Here is an 18,706-nt window from a genome sequence, read left to right as displayed (position 1 = left end):
ATATTAGGAACCTAAGGAGTTAATAATTGGCATGGTCATCAACCTCCAGAAACCTCCTGAAGCAAAGCCACTATAAATATAATTATACTAGAAAGGTGGGGCTGGCTAACAGTCAGTTACAGAGCCCAGCCAGATCCTAGGGTTAGATCTTAAGTTTCCCTACCAGGGTCACCAGATGGATGCTCTAACAGAGGCCTTTGCAATCCCTCCAGCTCCCGTGGCCTCAGCTGCAAAGAGAAAAGCAACCCATTTTATAAACTGCGTGAGAGGAGAGATTTAAAACTTACGATTATTGTTGGTTGTTAGGAATCAGAATACATTTCCCCAAAGAAACAATATTTGGTGGCAATAGGAATTTAGCAGACTTTTGAGGGCTTTCCAGGGAATCTATGCATAATTTATATCATTTCTACCGTAAAAAGTGCTCTTAACACTTGGATTATCACTTTTTTATGAACTGAACATTGCTTTTTAGATAAAAATAGGTATTTTAAAAAGTATTAAAATTTCTCATGTGCTACATTTCATACTCCTACATAATCCCATAGCATCAGATTTGTTATTTCCCTATTTGATCCTTTAGGAACAAATCTTTTGAGTATATAATAAATGTATTTTCTTTTTAGTACAGTGATGGAATCTTCCCAAACCAAACCATTAAAAGCATAATTTCTTCTTCTACCTTTCAATAGTCATCTGAACTATAAAATGCTTTTGTTTTGTTGAAGAAACATTCCTGATAAGGGATCCCCAATGCCAATAAAAATTTATATTCCCAAACAGTCCAATTCCTTTCAATTACCTTTGCAACGATAAACGTTCCCTTTTCTTTTAGCTGCTGTGACTTGAGTTGCCATTTCCCAGCTTGCCTTTTACAGGCATCTAGCTATGGTCTCAATTACGATTTCTACCCGTAAAAGGGGGAAAACATTGGCCCCTAAACCCCTCCCCACAAATGCAGCACCATACAGCAACTAGAATCAATCTGTAATGTCCTCTATCCTTCAGAGGACCCCTCCCTCCCAAAACACACTCACAGAGTCCATTAAGGTTGGTGCAAAAATAATTGTGCTTTTTGCATTTAATGGCAAAGACTGCAGTAACTTTGCACCACCTTAACACTTAGTGGAGCATCTGTTTTAGCAGTTCCTGTTTCCTAACAGTTTTAGAACTGGAGACTTACTTGTTCCTACTACTTGCAGATGGGGGTAGTCAGGGAGGAAGAACTAGCCTTTGCAATGGCCACAGCAAAGGGCAATGTATTTCTGCTCCCCAAGTTGATAATCTGCATACGTGTTCCTCACAATGTGAGATTCATCCAATGTTGTGTGTGTAGCATCTTGTTATGTGTATAAACAACAATTTATTTGATGATACAATTTTGTCTTCTGCTGATAAATACTTGGGTTGGGGAAAAGAAAAACAACCCAATGCTTGGGTTGTTTCCAGCTTGAGGAAGTTATAAAAACTTCATGAACTTTAAAAAATGTAACTTATTTTGAAATAATTTCAAACTTACAGAAAACTGCAAGAGTACAAAGAACACTCAAATATCCTTTACCCAGATTCACCAATTTTTAACATCTTGCCACATTAACTCACTCATTCTCTCTCCTCCCTCCCCCAGCCCCAGAACACAAATACACTTCTGAATTATCTAAGAGCAGGTAACACACATATCCCTTTTTCCTAAAGCATTTCAGAGTAACGCCCAAAAGGAACATTAACTTACATATACACATTTGTTATCAAACTTGGGACATTTAACACTGCTGATTTTATCTAATATAAAATCATATTCCAACTCTGTCAACTGTCTCAACCATGTCCTATGTAGCAACTTCCTGATACAGGACCTAAGGTAGAATCACATATTGTACTTTGTTGTCATTATTTCTTTAGTCTCCTGTAATCTGGAATAGTTCTTCAGCATCTTTTTTCCTTCCTGCTTTCATGCTACTGACATTTTTGAATACAGGCAGTTATTTTACAGACTGTTTCTCAATTTGGGTCCCTCCAATGCTTCACCGTGATTAAACTCTCAGATTTTTGGTTAGACTACTAGGTAAGTGGTATTATTCCCTTCTCAGTTCATACACACAAAAGCACACGATGTGTCTGCCTGTTTGAGGTTTAATCCTGCTCACTTGGTTAAGGTATTGTGCATTTCTTCCACTGCAGCCAGTTACTGTCTTTCCTTTTGTAATTAATAAGTAGTGAGACACTAGACTGTGTAAATATCCTGTTCCTCATCAAGCTTTATTCCCTATATTTAGCATCCATTTTGCTTGAATAAATTTTTGCTATAATGGTTGTGAACTGGTGAATTTTAACTCCATTATTCCTTAATTATTAGTCAGAATTCTAATATGAGGACATGCTTTTCTATCTTGTGTCTATATACCTACATATAATAGTCATCAGTATGGCTTCATGGATTCTTAATCAATGAGCTATAATCCATAACTGTCTTTATTTTGATGGTGATATTGTCTTAGATTTGGCCATTGGGTGCCTGTTCAAGCTAGTCCTTGTGCCTCTGTAACATGTTCCAATTATTTGAATATTTCTTAATTTCTGGAACAAGACATTCCAGGCTTATCTCTTACCTTCCCTTTCCACCAGTCTAGCAATCTCTGGTTCCCTTTAGTGAGGAATAGTATTTAGAAACCAAAATCTGGGATGTGGCTGTGTTCTGTATGTCTACTGGAGCCACACTGATTCTAAGCCCTGTGTGTGTGTGTGTGTGTGTTAGAAATTGGGTTATGCTGTTACATTCAAGTGTAAGCCAACTCCACAGGGTTTTCATTTGCCTTTCTCTATTTCCTATCTGTATCTCCTTACTTCAACAGTGAGAACCTTGGCTACCAACATCAAAGTATTTATTAATGTGCTTAATTCTACAATACACTGAAAAAGTTTCAGAAATTATAAAATAAACCTAGTTTTGGGTTTATTTTAATTTTTTTTTTTTTTTTTTTTGGTATACAAAGTACTTGGATTCATTCAAATTCATTTAAAATCTACTTGGATTCATCCCCCTCTTCAGTGTTATTTTATTACTTTGAAATTTTATTCAATTTCTCCCTTTCACAGTTAGTTTATCTGAATACATCTGTTGCTGTTTGCACTTAGTTTTAGGAATTTCCCTCTCTGATTCTTGTTGACTTAATTTTACTTTGTAAATACAGACAATATTAACATGATTTTAAAGTCAAAACAATATACTCCCTACCCTGTCCCTTCTAACTTAGTCCTCCAATTTTAACATCCTCATAGGGTCACCTATTTCCTTTTCTGGTTTATCCTGTGTTTCTTCTTGAAAAAAGCAAGCAGATAAATGGATGCTTTCTTATTTCGTCTTTACTGCTAAAAAGAAAGGTAGCCTGCTATACATGCTCTTTTGCACTTTGCTTTTTTCACCTATATAAGAGAAATAACTTTATATTAGTGCACAGAGGTCTTCCTCATGTGGTTTGACAGATAATAACACTAAAGTTCATTGAACAATCTCCCGTATCTGGCCATTTAGGTATTTCACAGTATTTTGCCATAAAATGTAATACTGAATGTAATACTGCAATGACTGTGCATATATATGGTAGCATTGTCAAAGGTGTATCTTCAGGGCAAATTCCTAGATGTGGAAATGCTGGGTGAATGGGTAAATGCATATATAACTTTGTGATTGTCAAGTACTCCTTCCCAATGGTTACACCATTTTGCACTGTTACACAGGAGTGCCTTTTCCCCACATCTTCCAGAATAGAGTCTGTCAAGCTTTTGAATCCTGACAACCTGATAGGTGAGAAATGGCATTTTGGTGTAATTTTAATTTACATTTCTCTTATAAAGTAAGTTGATAATCTTTTCATGTATTTCAGAGAGTGCTCTTCCATCTTTTTCTGTGAACTGCTGACTTATGCCTTTTGCCCATTTTTGGTATTTTCACCCTTCATTAAAAACCACATACTAGAGATACTAGCCTGTGATATATGTTGTGGATATTTTACGATTATCATTTGTCTTTTCACTTTGCTTATGTATATTTTTTGGTAGTCACATTTATCAACATTTTATTTTATTGTATATGGATTTCTGAGTCCTAGAAAGTCTTCTCCTATACCCAGGTTATAAGGAGGAATTCATCCATGCATACTTCTAGTGCACATAAAGTTTCATAATTTATTCAGATCTGTGATCCCTTTGGAGTTTAGTTTTATTTGTGGTATGAGGAATGGATCTAATTTTATCTTTCCCCAAATGGTTAGCCAGTTAACCCCAACACCATTCATTAAAAGCCCATTTTTCACCCAGTGATTGGAGTTGCCACTTAAAAAAAAAAAAGTTCCATAAATGTTTGAGTCTACTTTCAGACATTTAATTCCACTACATTTCATCCTGTTCTAGTCTGTGTCCCAGTACCACTCTGTTTTAATTATAAAGGCTTTATAGAGATTTTAATAGCTGATAGGGCCAGCCCCTCTCACAGTTCTTCCTTTGCAGTGTTTTGTTTGCATGCTTAAGCTTTCCATATGACTTCAGTTATGACCTTGTTTACTTCCAGAAAAAAAAAGTTATTAACACTTTTATTGAGGTCACATTATATTCATAAATTAAGATTAATATCTTGATGATACTGAAATGCCCTTCTGAAGATGTAGGAAGGTCTGTTCAAGCCTACTTTTGTGTTCTACAAGTACTGTCTGTATTAGTTGCTAGCACTGCTGTAACACAATACCACAGACTGGCGGCTTAAACAACAGAAATTTATTTTCTCACTGTTGCTGTGAAGGCTGGAAGTCCAAAATCAAAGTGTTGGCAGGTTGGTTTCCCTGAGGCTTCTCTTCTTGGCTTGCAGACAGCTGCCTTCTCAGGGTGTACTCACACGGTCTTTTCTCCTGATGTCTCTGCATGTTTCATCCCTCTTATAAAGACCCCGGTCAGACTGCATTAGGGCCCATGCCCACAGTCTCATTTTAATTTAATTACCTCTTTTAAAGGCCCTATCTCCAAAAACAGTCATATTCTATGGTGTTTGGGGTTAGGGCTTCAATATATCAATTTTGGGGCACGCAACTCAGTTCCCAACACTACATACAGGATTTGTACATTTCTTGTTAAATTTATCAAGTTGTTGCTATTTTCAATGAGATTAAATGAGGCTTCTTCTCCAATGTATCTTCTAGCTGGTAATTACTACCACATGGTCCACAGCAGTACTTACAAAAACTTCTTTCTCTTATTTGTTTTTTTTAAAACAACTTTATTATTATTTTTAGAGCTGGGGTCTTGCTATGTTGCCCAGGCTGGAGTGCTGTGGCTATTCACAGGCATGATCATAGAGCAATTCAGCCTGTAACTCTTGGGTTCAAGCGATTCTCCTGACTCAGCCTCCTGAGCAGCTAGGACTACAGGTGCCCGCCACCATGCACAGTTAATTTTTATTTTTTGTAGAGACAAAGTCTTGCTGTGTTGCCCAGGCTGGTCTCAAACTCCTAGTCTCAAGCTATCCTCCTGCCTCAGCCCCTCAAAGCACTGGGATTACAGGCATGAGCCACTACAGCCACACCAGAGACTGTATAAGTAGGGTGTCTGTAAGTTCTGGCTTGCCTGGGACAGTCCCAATTTGTACCTGTTGTCCAATTAGTAATTAGTAATAGGTGACTCTTGTCAATTTCAAGCCTCCTGGCTTGGACAATAAATGTTCACACTAACTATAAGCAATGACTAATTAAATTCAGGAAAGTAGAGAGACAGGTCTGGAACAGCTGCCAGCCCTAGAAAGAAGTATTAATGTAGCAGAGAGGAGACACATGGAAGTTAGTCAGGCTGGGTTAAGCCTACACACACGTGCTGCTCTAAAATAACAAGGCCCAGGCCTCTCTCCCTGTGTGGAATCCTGAAGGACAATGCTGTGGTTCTCTCCCAGATGTCTCACTCTACCCCCACTTCATGCTCCTTTCATTTCAGCAAGATTTCAGTAAAGAATAATTAAAATACGTTTTCTATTAGGAGAAAAGGAAAGAAGAAACACTCAATTATTCATGCTTAAGCACACTTTCTTTGTGCAATTCTCATTTCTTGGGTGAGAGATTTACCAGCCTAAAGAATAAGGATTTGCAAACTGCAGGCCCAACTCAGGTCACCAATAGGAAGGGAGAGGGTGAGCAATGTTTCCCTCTGACTTGCTCTATGTCTCGGACTGTTCCTATTTTATGGAAAACAAATATGGGAACATAGACTTTTCTGGGGAACCATTTTCTTAGTGCACTAAGGTGACCCTGCTTGGTAACTTCAAAATATGGCTAAAGTGTGGGACTTCCCTCTTTAAGGGCTGCTCCTATTGGTTAATTTGAATAAGAATCTGCTTTCAAAGAGGTGCCCAATGTTAAAACATCGTTCTTTGTACACATGAATTTCTTGAGTTATTTAAAAATCAGACCATGTATGGCCTTCTTGTATCCTAGGAGCTCTAACCCTAGTAAAAACCCAGATCTTGTCTCCCAACCCAACCCCTCAAATGTATTCTGAAAAAAGGCCCCTAGGTGATTTCACTAATCCTCTCCACCCATTTGAAAATCTCTAATTGTGTTATATCTTTAAAAGGCTGAAGCTATCTTCTTTTCCTGATCTATTTTCCTTTTATCTAAGGAGAAAAAAATCTTCAGATTTCTGCCTTTTCTCAGTGACATTAATTCTGCTTTTCAAACTGTGCATCTCTGTTAAAAATAAAATCCCTTTTCCAGTCAACAGGGAAACCCAACTAAGAATGTTTCAGGAAGCAAAAGTTTCAGAGATATTTGTGATTCTGCTATTACACTCAGCTTTTCTGCGTTGCTAAGGTACAAGGAAAAGAATGAAAAAGAACAGTTAAAATTGTAGAGAGGAGCTGAGCTCTGGAAAGGATTCCTGTAAACTCTAGATGTGAAAGCTTTTTTAAGATTTTGAAGTACTGCTTGAAATTCTATCACCAAGTTGTCAGTGGTAAAGCAGTCTAGTAATGAGACTAAGTCTGAAAAATCCCCACCCACCAAATGTTTGTGAGAAAGCAGCTTTTTTCTTTTTTAAACACACAAGAGAGTTCTGATATATGTTTGCCCAAACAGAAGTAATGGACACAAGCTACCTGTTACCTGGCAGTACGGAAATGCTTTCTAGTTTTGACAAGGTGGAGAAGGCATTTAGGTTAGAGTCAAGACACCTGAGTTCTAGTCCTGACTCTCATAACTACCTTTGTGACTTTGAGCCAATCATTTAATGTCTCAGGGACTCAGTTTCCTCACACAAAACAGCAAGAAACTTGCTCTCCACAGGGTCTTCCTGCTCTAAATTCTGCAAGTCTTCTGATTGATAAGAATGCTGCTCATGTACACCTGGAGCTTCGTCATGTTCAAAGCTCAGCACCAGATGGCATGTAAGTTGAATCTCAGGACATTTCAGTGAGGCCACCTACAAGCAGAAAGAAGGCCCAGGGTTAGGGCAAGAATGGCCCCAGAGCCAGTCAGCTGCAGCAATTCTCGTGAGAAAGGGAGGGCAAGCTGCCAGAGCAGCTGTGCCCAATATGATGCCTACACGAGACAGATGTCCCCAGTAGAGTGTGTTCAGTGACCTTCTAAACAGAGACACTTCAAGTAGGAAGTGCCGGAAAGGGTAAGAGTAAGAACACTTAAAATTAATAGTAGACACATTTATGAAATAGAATTCCTTACCTCAGGATATGTCAGGGAGACTCTACGCTGAAGAAATGATTCTGGGAACCTCAATAGAGGTTAAATTTTAATGAAAATATATAACAGCCTAAATCCCTCAGTGGTGGCACTTTTTTGGTCTGCTTATTGGTGATGAGGTGTTATACAGAGGGTCTATAACATAAGGTTAGCTGGGTACCATATATGCCTCCATCATGCAGGGCACTGCAGGTATGAGTCAACAGGACAGACACTGTCCTTGCCCATTGGGAAAAGTGTCTATCACTAAATCCTCACAGTAGCTATCTCCGTTTTACAGGTGAAGGATCAGACTCAGCCTAGCTAAGTAACCCATCCAAGGTCACACAGCTGCTAATTGAGGGTCAGGTTGTGAATCAAGGTCTGCTCACAACCACTAGACAATCACTCAGTACTATAAAACTGGAAAGAGATTGTGGAAGTTGTTTTTTAAATTCTCTTTCCATCTTTCTGTTTTTTGGGGGCCAAGATCTTTTTAAAAGGTATGACAGTTTTGCCTAAAGGTAGCAACACTGTAGTATTTACTTTCTGGGAGTATAATTACTCAAGTACAAATATATTAAAGGACAAACATACGAACATAATTTGACATAGAGACATGAATTTCATTCAGTAATATCATCAAGCATTAAAAGCCACTAAATTTACCTAAAAATCACCTAAATCTAACTCAACTTCTGAGAATCCAACTTCCTAGCTAATGCCAGGCCAATGATTCTTTTTGTATACCACAGATAATTTTCTTGAAAAATACCTTTTCTGGGCACCCACAGAACATCTGCTATGACTCCATGACCTAGTTCAGATTCCTGCTCCAACCTATCTTTGGGGCTTTTTGCAGTTTTCCTCTGCTAGTTTCATACTTCTGCACCTTTGCTCACTTGGCCATATTTTCAAGTCTCAGTTCTAACAGCACTCCCATGGTGCCTTTCCTGGTCTTTCTACTTACCCCTGGTAGAAAAGAATTCCTCCCTGTGCCTCAGGGTGCCCCACACAGACTGTCATTGTAGCATCTGCAACATTTTATTGCTAATTTGACTTTACTTCACCTGGACTGTAATGCCTTTGTGGGTAGAACTGACTTTCTTTTGAAAGAAAATAGGTGCCAGTGTCTGGCACCTAGTAAGTCCTGAGTGAATGTTTTTTCAGTTATTGTATGTTTGTAAATTGTATTGCTATTCCTGACCTGTCTAGTATAAGTGTTCATATAAACCAGTCTTTCTCAAAGTTCGGCCCTCAGACTCCTTGCACCTGAATTAGATACTTATTTAAAAAGGCAGATTCTTTTTTTTTTTTTGAGACGGAGTCTCGCTCTGTCGCCCAGGCTGGAGTGCAGTGACCAGATCTCAGCTCACTGCAAGCTCCGCCTCCCGGATTTACGTAAAAAGGCAGATTCTTATACCTCATCCCAGATATAACAAGTCAAAACCTTCAGCAATTTTGGGTGAACAGAGCCTAGGTACAGGAAGACAAATGGTTACTACATGCATTGCAAGAGAGCTAGGTGTCTGGCCCTATCTATGTCTCTAAGTAGCTGTGGGACTTGAACTTCAGTTTTTCTCATCTTAAGTCAAATTTCTAGAGATCATCCCTTTCACTTATAAAAAACTCTACACAGTGTTGGTCCTGGTTCTTTGATAGTATACAGATATAAATCCAAATGACATGGAAAAGGCTGGCATGGCCTTATAGTAAGCTTACAGAAAATTTATAGGGTCCAGTTTGTTTGGTCAAGAGGCATAGTGTCATGGAAAAAGCACTGGGTTGGGATCAAGATAGCCCAGGGTCTTAGCTGTATGAATTTAGGTGACATAAATTCTTACCTCAGTTTCCCCAAAGGGATAGCAAGCCCTTAACAGCACTCTGAGAATTAAGAATGGTGGCACTCAGCAGTTTGTTAAACCTAGTTCCCTCTCTTTTCTCTTCCTACTTTCACCCCAGTAGCTTCCTTTCCTTTGCCAAGTACTTATTTGCTTTACTTCCACAGAAGGAAGGTGCTATGTTATTAGAGACTTCGAAAGTTGTTAGAGGTAGGAAAAAACTTCAGGGTATAACCTAAAAACATCAGGAGAAAAAAAATACTTTCAAAAGCTACACACGAAGTATAATAACAGTCAAAAGCAGGTTTTAGTTTTTCAGTTCCAAAATTGGAAATTCTGCTTATTTACTAGTCGATTAATTAGGGCAATTTACTATTTAAACCTCACTTTTAATCGTAAAATAGGAATAATAGTACTCTCAGATTTTCTTTTAATATGGTGCTTATACATGTGTGTACCAAGTGCCATATACCAAGTTGTACCAGATATTAACCCATTTAATCCTCGTAACAACTCTGATCCTAGGCACTACATTACCCCTACTTTATAAAAGTGGAAAATGAGATACAGAGAATGAGATAGAGAATATATCACCAATAACCAGGGGAGACAGGATTCAAACCTAGGCAGCCTGGCACTGCAATCCAAGTTCTTAGCCACTATGCTATGGTGTCTCTCAATGTTGCACACGTTAGTTTTAACAAAGTTCCATAAGCACTCAGTGACAGTCATCACTACATATAAAGCAGTTAGCTTATGGTGTGTAATCATCTATTGCACTATCAATATGTAAATGACTAACCCAGGTGTCACCCAGGCATCTTTGTTTAATTTGTAACTGCAGCTGAATTAATTATATTCAGCTCATTCTGAGTTTATATTTGATGCAATTAAATACATTCCATGAAAATGAGATACTTGGTATCTAATAAAGAACATTATGGTCAGGTGCAGTAGCTCATGCCCGTAATCCTAGCACTCTGGGAGGCCAAGGTGGGTGGATCACTTGAGGTCAGGAGTTCAAGACCAGCCTGGGCAACATAGCGAAACCCCCATCTCTACTAAAAAATACAAAAGTTAGGCTGGGCGCAGTGGCTTACGCCTGTAATCCCAGCACTTTGGGAGGCTGAGGCGGGCAAATCACGAGATTAGGAGTTCAAGACCACCCTGGCCAACACGGTAAATCCCATCTCTACTAAAAATACAAAAAATTAGCTATGCATAGTGGCGGGTGCCTGTAATCCCAGCTACTCAGGAGGCTGAGGCAGGAGAATCGCTTAAACCCAGGAGGTAGAGGTTGCAGTGGGCCAAGATTCTGCCACTGCACTCCAGCCCTGGTGACAGAGTGAGACTCCATTTAAAAAATATATATATGTGTGTGTGTGTGTGTCTGTGTACACACAGACACACACACACACACACACACACAAATTAGCCAGGCGTGGTGGTGCATGTCTGTAGTCCCAGATACTTGGGAGGCTGAGGCAGGAGAATCACTTGAACCCGGGGCAGGGGCAGGGGTGGGGGGGGGGGTGGAAGTTGCAGTGAGCCGAGATTGCACCACTGCACTCCAGTCAGGGTGACAGGGTGGGATTCTGTATCAAAAACAAAAAAATTACTGATCAACGGGAAATAAACACAAGCCTCCATAAACACTTCAAGGGCAGATGTGGACTTGTAGCCCAAAACTCATGCAGCTGGTGCACATATGATCATTCTCTACTACCAAAAACTCTGGATGCCCCTCCTTTTTGTTGAGAGAAAACTGATTAAAGAAAAGACTTCTTTTGGGAAGCAGTACAGTACAGTGGTTAGCAGCATGCATTTTGCAGTTAGGCTTTAATTTGAATCCTGCCTCTCCAGATAAAAGTTATGTGAAAAATTTACTCAAATTCTACATCTCAGTAGTCACGCTGGTACCATCTTCCTGCAGTGGTGGTTAGGATTAAATGAGAATAGATGGTAAGTGATAAGCAGTGTCCAGTACACAGGAAGCATAAAAAGTCATTAACTTTGTTAATATTTTTATTCTAATAATATCATTCGTTTTCTGAATATTTGTTTAATGAAAAGTTGCTTACATTACTAATTTTGTTTCTATTCTAAGAAAGATACACAGAAGTGATGTTCCTTATATCACTATTTCAGTCATATCGTTTCAAGAATGTATTAGTACATAAAGCCTTTTCACATGCTTTAATTTTATCCTCAACCTGAAAAGTGGATGTAACCACTCCCCCATTTTATGAGTTAGCAAACACAAGCTCAAAGAGGGCAAATGACTAACACAAGGTCAAAGTTATCAAGTGCCAAAATTCAGTCCAGGCCTTCTAACCCTAGATTCTTCCCCACCATATTTTAACTACTAAAGAGAAATAAGTATCTCCTTTAAATGGCCTTATTGTCCAGAATATCCTAAAGAACTCCACATTTACTGGTCGGCAACAGCATTCTACTGTGAGCAAGAGCCTTTTCCTTCTCCCCCATTCATCATCGGCATGGATTCCTGTTTTTCTCCCAGTAGTTTATAATTCACTTCTGTCCTTAATTACTCTGTTGATCAAATTGTCTCAGATTTGTCACAAGCTGGCCTCTAGGTCTTTGTGATATGCTCCCATCAGTTTTCTCTTGAATAACATTTTAAGATTAGCTATTATTTTTCCTATTTAAAAGCTGTAAATTATATGTGAATAGACATTTATCCACGACTTTTCTCCCAACTTGATCATCTTACTTAAATACCTGTCAGGCACACCACCATATCCTGGGTAAACTTCTCATGTGCTCAAAGGAAGATATTGTCACACATGAAAAATACTGCAAAATCTGCCACAAAGCTAGCGAGCTAGAACTGATAGGGGAACTACAGGGAAACAAAGGCAAAAACATACAAGGCAATTTCACTCTGTTATCATTTATATGTTTTAGTTTATAATAAGCTGTCCAAATACTCCTTATACAATCACTCTTCTTTTACTTTATTCTCAGTGAACATCCCAGTCAGGCAACTGGGCAATTAGTCAAGTGAAGGTGATGTGCGACCACAGAAGCCAGACCACGCCAGGCCACCATTTAGATAAGAAATGGCTTTTTTCATGCGAAAGAGTAAAGAACTAAGAACAGCAGCATCTCTTGGACAGCTGTTTTAGAACCAGGGTAGTGATATAGCAGAATATAAACCCGGTTTTCCATTTTTAAAACCTGCTAAGATTCCAGAGCATGAACATTACAATTTAGAGAACTGGAGGAAAATTGCCAAACACTCCTTTGCTGACCTAAATCTTGATTTAAGCCACAGAACGTGTTTCCAAGACCCCAGATCTTTTATCAAGGAAATTACATTTACCTCTAGTTACATAGTTTTATGTGGAGCAGACCTGCAATTGAGTATTATGGTCAAGCTTCAGTGCTAGAGAAATCCTGCTGAGGACTGAGGGCAATGATAATTAGGAAAGTGGAGTGGGTAAGCAGAAAGTGATTATCTCTCTATCTTCCGGGGAGATATCTACATGGGGAGGCCCGGCCCGGCCCAGCCCAGCCCAGCCCAGCCCAGCCCAGCCCAAACCCAGGGGAAACAAGTCTGCATGCAGACATTCAAACTAGATTCAGCACCAGTATCAAACAACTACACCAATCCCCAGCCAAACTGGCAAATTAACAAAATGTGGGGGTTTTAGCTCTACTACTCTGCAAGCCCTCAGATTTTTACCACAGTGCTCATGGTATCCACTCTACAGCTGCTCCAAATCCTCCAGCTCTGCTTCTTCAAAACAAATAAACCCTTGTTGCTTTCCCATCTCCTCCCCAAACAAATCTCATTTTTTCAAATATCAGGGCAGAGGTTTGATGATCTGGCTAATTTATGCTTATTAGTCATGATGCTTAGTCTTTCCAGAGAATATTTTCATTTTAAGGGGAAAATGGCAAGGGGATGGAACATATATTTGAGAGAAAGCAATCTCTGGTCTGTTCTCTGGCCTTTTGATATCTGGCACCAAAGAAGTTGAAAGTAAAACCAAATTAATCAGCCTGAGATCATTACATAAGCTGACCATCCCGTTCTATTTCTCTCCCTTTTCCAAGTGTCCAGCAAGGCCATAGGGCACTCCCACATGGGGCAAATCACCTGTGACTCCTCCCAACCCCAGCCACATATAAAACTTCCTCAAACCTACAAGAAGTCATTGTTTCAGGATGATCCACATGTGGGAATAACAAGCCAAAAAGCACAATTCAGAAGGTCTCAATTATTATTTCACCCAAAGCTAGTCCTGGAAATATTATTCTGTTTTTTTTCTTTTAATTTAAAATATTATGACAAATGTTTTTGTATGGTTTTCAAAATTGCTGGTTTTTTTCAGTCACTTTTTTTTTCCGTTTTCTTTTTAACAGTTGCTGGCTGGCCAGTGTTCTTTCTGCTCTATGAACTAGCAATGGAGGGTGGAAGACAGCTGCACTTTAAATGAATCTGAAACATTGGAAAATATCTTCTTCTGCCCACCTAATATTGAAGAAATAAAATAAGAAGAAAAATAATAAAGCAGAAGATAAACATCAGGAAACAAAAAGTATGAGAAAGGTACTTTGTATGATCTCTAGACTACCGTCTTAAAATTTCAAATTAAAGTAGATTTGGCGATAGAAAAATTCTGCCCAGAAACAAATAACATTGTAGTTGTCTAGATGTCTGCTTCCATCCATGTATAATAATTTATGTACTTTTACAATTTATGTAAAAGTAACATAAAGTAATGGCTGAAACAGTATCTATTCATCTATTAATAACCGAAAACAAATGCCACAAATAATGCATTTAAGAACAGTTGCTCAGAAAAGAAAAAAAATTAAAATAACAAGCTTCACATTTTGCCTAGGATTTAACACGAATCCACTAAAAGATCTGGGTATAAAATCCTACTCATGACTATATTATTTCATCTGTTTCTAGTAATATTATAGATGAAAACGAAAAAATTAACCATAAGCCAATGCCAATGATAAAATCCTGGAGAGGGTTCACTGTCTTATCTCCATGTCTACTTGGCTGTGGGGATAGAAACCTAAGTAGTGACCTTGTCCTTTTTCAAAAAAGAACTTCCAGGCTGAGCATGGTAGTTCATGCCTGTAATCCCAGAACTTTGAGAAGCTGAAGTGGGAGAATCCCTTGAAGTCAGGAGTTCAAGGCTGCAGTGAGCTATGACTGCACGACTGCACTCCAGCCTGGGCAACAGGGCCAGATCTTGTCTCAAAAAACCAAACCAAAACAAAAAGCCAAAAAATAACTTCCATGTAAACTGAAGACTGGAGCCCTGAGAGGACTGTGGAAGAGAAACTGCAAAAATCAGGGGGCACCCACTCCACCCTAAGGCACCCCTCCTGCTGGAAGCCTCTGCAACCGCCTCAGTGGCTCTGCCCAGAACCCAACCTTCAAGTTTAAAGCTGATTTGTATCTCCTAACTCTTAAAACTTTCTTCCTTCATCTCCAAGCTATTAATACCTACACCTCTCTCCCACACCAAAACTATTACAAAAAACATGCAGACTAGGATTACAAACATATAACTATACATAGTATATATGTATTATAGTATAACTCCTATGGAACACCTTTGTGCTAGCTTTTCTTAGTCTTGATCTTTCATTGTGTTTTCCTTGGTCTATTTTATCAGTAATTCTTTCCCATTTTATTGTATGTCTACCTGTAAACTGATTTAAGTCCTTTCTACACTGAAACATACACATATTCCATCACCACACAGGTTGAAACACTATGTGTTGTATGTGTCAGAGTTGAGTGAGCAAGCTTTTCTGTGGTTACTCCTGGGTGTGTAAGAGTTAGCTGTAGCCTCTATCCAGTGTGTAAGAGTTAGTGGCAGTCTCTGTCCACACCTCTATTCAATTTAGTATACAGTGCTGTAATTACATGCTGACCTTCTGGGGCAGGCACAGTTCCTGAGGAGTTTATCATGTGCTTTAAATGTCTGAATGAAAACAAATTTAGACACACAGGAACACAAGGCATAATGCCTTATTTTTATAGTAAATATTATTGCTAATTAATCCCAAATATTTAAAAACTTAAAAAAAAACTTCAATTAGACTGAAAGTTTTTGTTAACACAGACATGTCATAAAAACACATTCACAGCCGGGCATGGTGGCTCATGCCTGTAATCCCAGTATTTTGGGAGGCTGAGGCAGGTGGATCATGAGGTCAGGAGTTCGAGACCAGCCTGGCCAACAAGGTGAAACCCCTGTCTCTACTAAAAACACAAAAATTAGCTGGGCATGGTGGCAGGCATCTGTAATCACAGCTACTCAGAAGGCTGAGGCAGGAGAACCGTTTGAACCTGGAAGGCAGAGGTTGCAGTGAGCTGAGATTGTGCCATTGCACTCCAGCCTGGGCGACAGGGCGAGACTCCATCTCAAAAAACAAAAACAAAAATACATTCACAATGTGGTGAAGCAAGACATTTTTTAAAGCTTTCCACTTTTTTTTTTGGAGACGGAGTTTCACTCTTGTTGCCCAGGCTGGAGTACAATGACGTGATCTTAGCTCACCACAACCTCTGCCTCCCAGGTTCAAGTGATTCTCCTGCCTCAGCCTCCTGAGTAGCTGGAATTACAGGCATGCACCACCACGTCCACCTAATTTTGTATTTTTTAGTAGAGATGGGGTTTCTCCATGTTTGTCAGGCTGGTCTCGAACTCTCAACCTAAGGTGATCCACCCGCCTCGGCCTCTCAAAGTGCTGGGATTACAGGCGTGAGCCACCATGCCTGGCCCATTTCTGTTTTTTAAAAATATTAACTTTATTACATCTCCACTCTTGTCTTTTTAATATTCTGTGTGACAAAATGAAAAGTGCACAAAAAGCACTAGTGTGAGCTGTGAGCTGAACTAGCTGCTTTTTTTTTAAGCAAAACTATTTGTTAAATCAACATAATTGTAGATTCACATGCGGTTTTAAGGATAACAGAGAAATCCTACTTAACAGAATCAGAATATTACAGACTATCACAGAATATTACAAAATTATCACAATCAGAACACTGACATTGATACAGTCAAGATACAGGAATTTCCATTACCTCAAGGATCCCTCATTTTGCTCTTTTATGGCTATACCCACTCCCCTTCCCCTCTTTCCTCTTCTTGGCTCCTGGTGGGAACTAATATGTCATTCATTTCTATAATTTTAAGACTTTCTCTTAAAGGTAAAATTTACCAAGACATGAATTACACAGTGACTGAGGCAGCCAAAGCGTGAAAACATGCATTCAGTCAACAGGTGACGAGGATTTTGCGTGAATTTTAAACAGCTGGCAGCCATCATGCTGAAAATGAAAGCACCTGGAAGCGAATGCTAGGGTGTTACCTTAAAGATCAAAACTGAAATCTCAGAATTTCAAGCTCAGATTTAATATGCCCTTTTAAGCTGATGAAGTTCAAAGTGCAAAAGATAATTTTCAAGAACCATGTGAAAAACACTAAAAAAAAAAAAGGCCAATGGCAGGTAATCTCCATTAAGGCATTTTTAATAGCAGAAGATAGCAACTGAATGGTCTTCTCAATACCAGAGTTAGATGACTTGCTTAACCACTGTCAGCATTTATTCTGGTAAGAAAAAATAAACCCTACATTTAATTCAACCACTAATAAGTAGCCTTGATTCTGAAGACTAGTAAAAGTCCAAGTAAATAGTCCACCTGTTAAATCATCAGCAGGGTCATAGTCTTCAGAAGCTCCAGGAACTTTCTCTTTCCTGTAAGTATTCACACATTTGCAGAAAAAGAAATTCCTAACATTTTCTACTTTCCCAAAGATCTACTTTTCAGCAATGGTCAAAGGAGCAAATTTCAACAAAAGGAAGGTTTTTCTCCTTGCACACTTGTCATTGTTAACTACAATAAACACAAGTTGTAGCAAATGTTTCCATAAGTTTGTTTTTCCTCACTACCATTTTTTAACTGTTTTATGCTGTTTTATTTATAAGAAAATAAATGACATAGGTTAAGGAAAAACAACAATTACTCCAGTCCATAATATTATTTTTGTCAAAGAAATAGAGATAGTATACTCTAAAGAACAATTCCAAAACTTGCACTGAGCCGAATAACAAAAAGCATGGACTTCTCTCCAACTTCCCCACCCACTTAAAGACAACTTATCCCATTCTGTCAGAGGGCTAATCTTAATGAATATCGGAAGGAAAATTTTGGAAAGAGCAGTTTTCTATCTGTATCCAAACATGTAAAATTAAAAATGCTGGAAGATTTAAAAGACTAGCTCATTAGCATCTCTTCTGAATTCAAGACAACTTCATCTAGACAATTGGACTTAATGACTTGCCTGGATACCTTAAACCAGTGGTTCTCAAACTTTCGCAGTATCAGTTTCACTTGGAGAACTTGTTACAACAAAGATGGCTGGTCCCATCTCCAGAGTCTGATTCAGTACTGTAGGTCTGTGGAAGGGTTTAAGAATTTGTATTTCTGTAGACTCCACCTCTGGGGACAGGGCACAGATAAATAAAAGCAGCAGAAACCTCTGCAGAGGCAAACGACTCTGACAGCTTTGAAGAGAGCAGTGGATCTCCCAACACGGAGGTTGAGATCTGAGAAGGGACAGACTCCCTGCTCAAGTGGGTCCCTGACCCCTGAGTAGCCTAACTGGGAGACATCCCCCACTAGGGGCAGTCTGACACACCACACCTCACAGGGTGGAGTACACCCCTGAGAGGAAGCTTCCAAAGCAAGAATCAGACAGGTACACTCGCTGTTCAGAAATATTCTATCTTCTGCAGCCTCTGCTGCTGATACCCAGGCAAACAGGGTCTGGAGTGTACCTCAAGCCATCTCCTACAGCTACAACCTACAGCTGAGGATCCTGACTGTTAGAAGGAAAGCTATCAAACAGGAAGGACACCTGCACCAAAACCCCATCAGTACATCACCATCATCAAAGACCAGAGGCAGATAAAACCACAAAGATGGGGAAAAAGCAGGGCAGAAAAGCTGGAAATTCAAAAAATAAGAGCGCATCTCCCCCGGCAAAGGAGCGCAGCTCATCGCCAGCAACGGATCAAAGCTGGACGGAGAATGACTTCGACGAGATGAGAGAAGAAGGCTTCAGTCCATCAAATTTCTCAGAGCTA

The 18,706-nt window shown here is 39.2% G+C and overlaps 1 protein-coding gene across 6 annotated transcripts in view; it reads right to left on the bottom strand.

Moving 5' to 3' along the window:
• The window catches only part of SMAD1 (SMAD family member 1), an 82,008-nt gene that overhangs the window by 20,020 nt on the left and 43,282 nt on the right, over positions 1–18,706 (bottom strand). The window lies entirely within an intron of this gene.

Source organism: Chlorocebus sabaeus, chromosome 7 (assembly GCF_047675955.1).
Source record: "Chlorocebus sabaeus isolate Y175 chromosome 7, mChlSab1.0.hap1, whole genome shotgun sequence".
In the NCBI taxonomy this organism is placed as follows: Eukaryota; Metazoa; Chordata; class Mammalia; order Primates; family Cercopithecidae; genus Chlorocebus; species Chlorocebus sabaeus.
The sequence above is the reverse complement of the archived record's forward strand: the minus strand, read 5'-3'. Positions and strand labels throughout refer to the sequence as shown.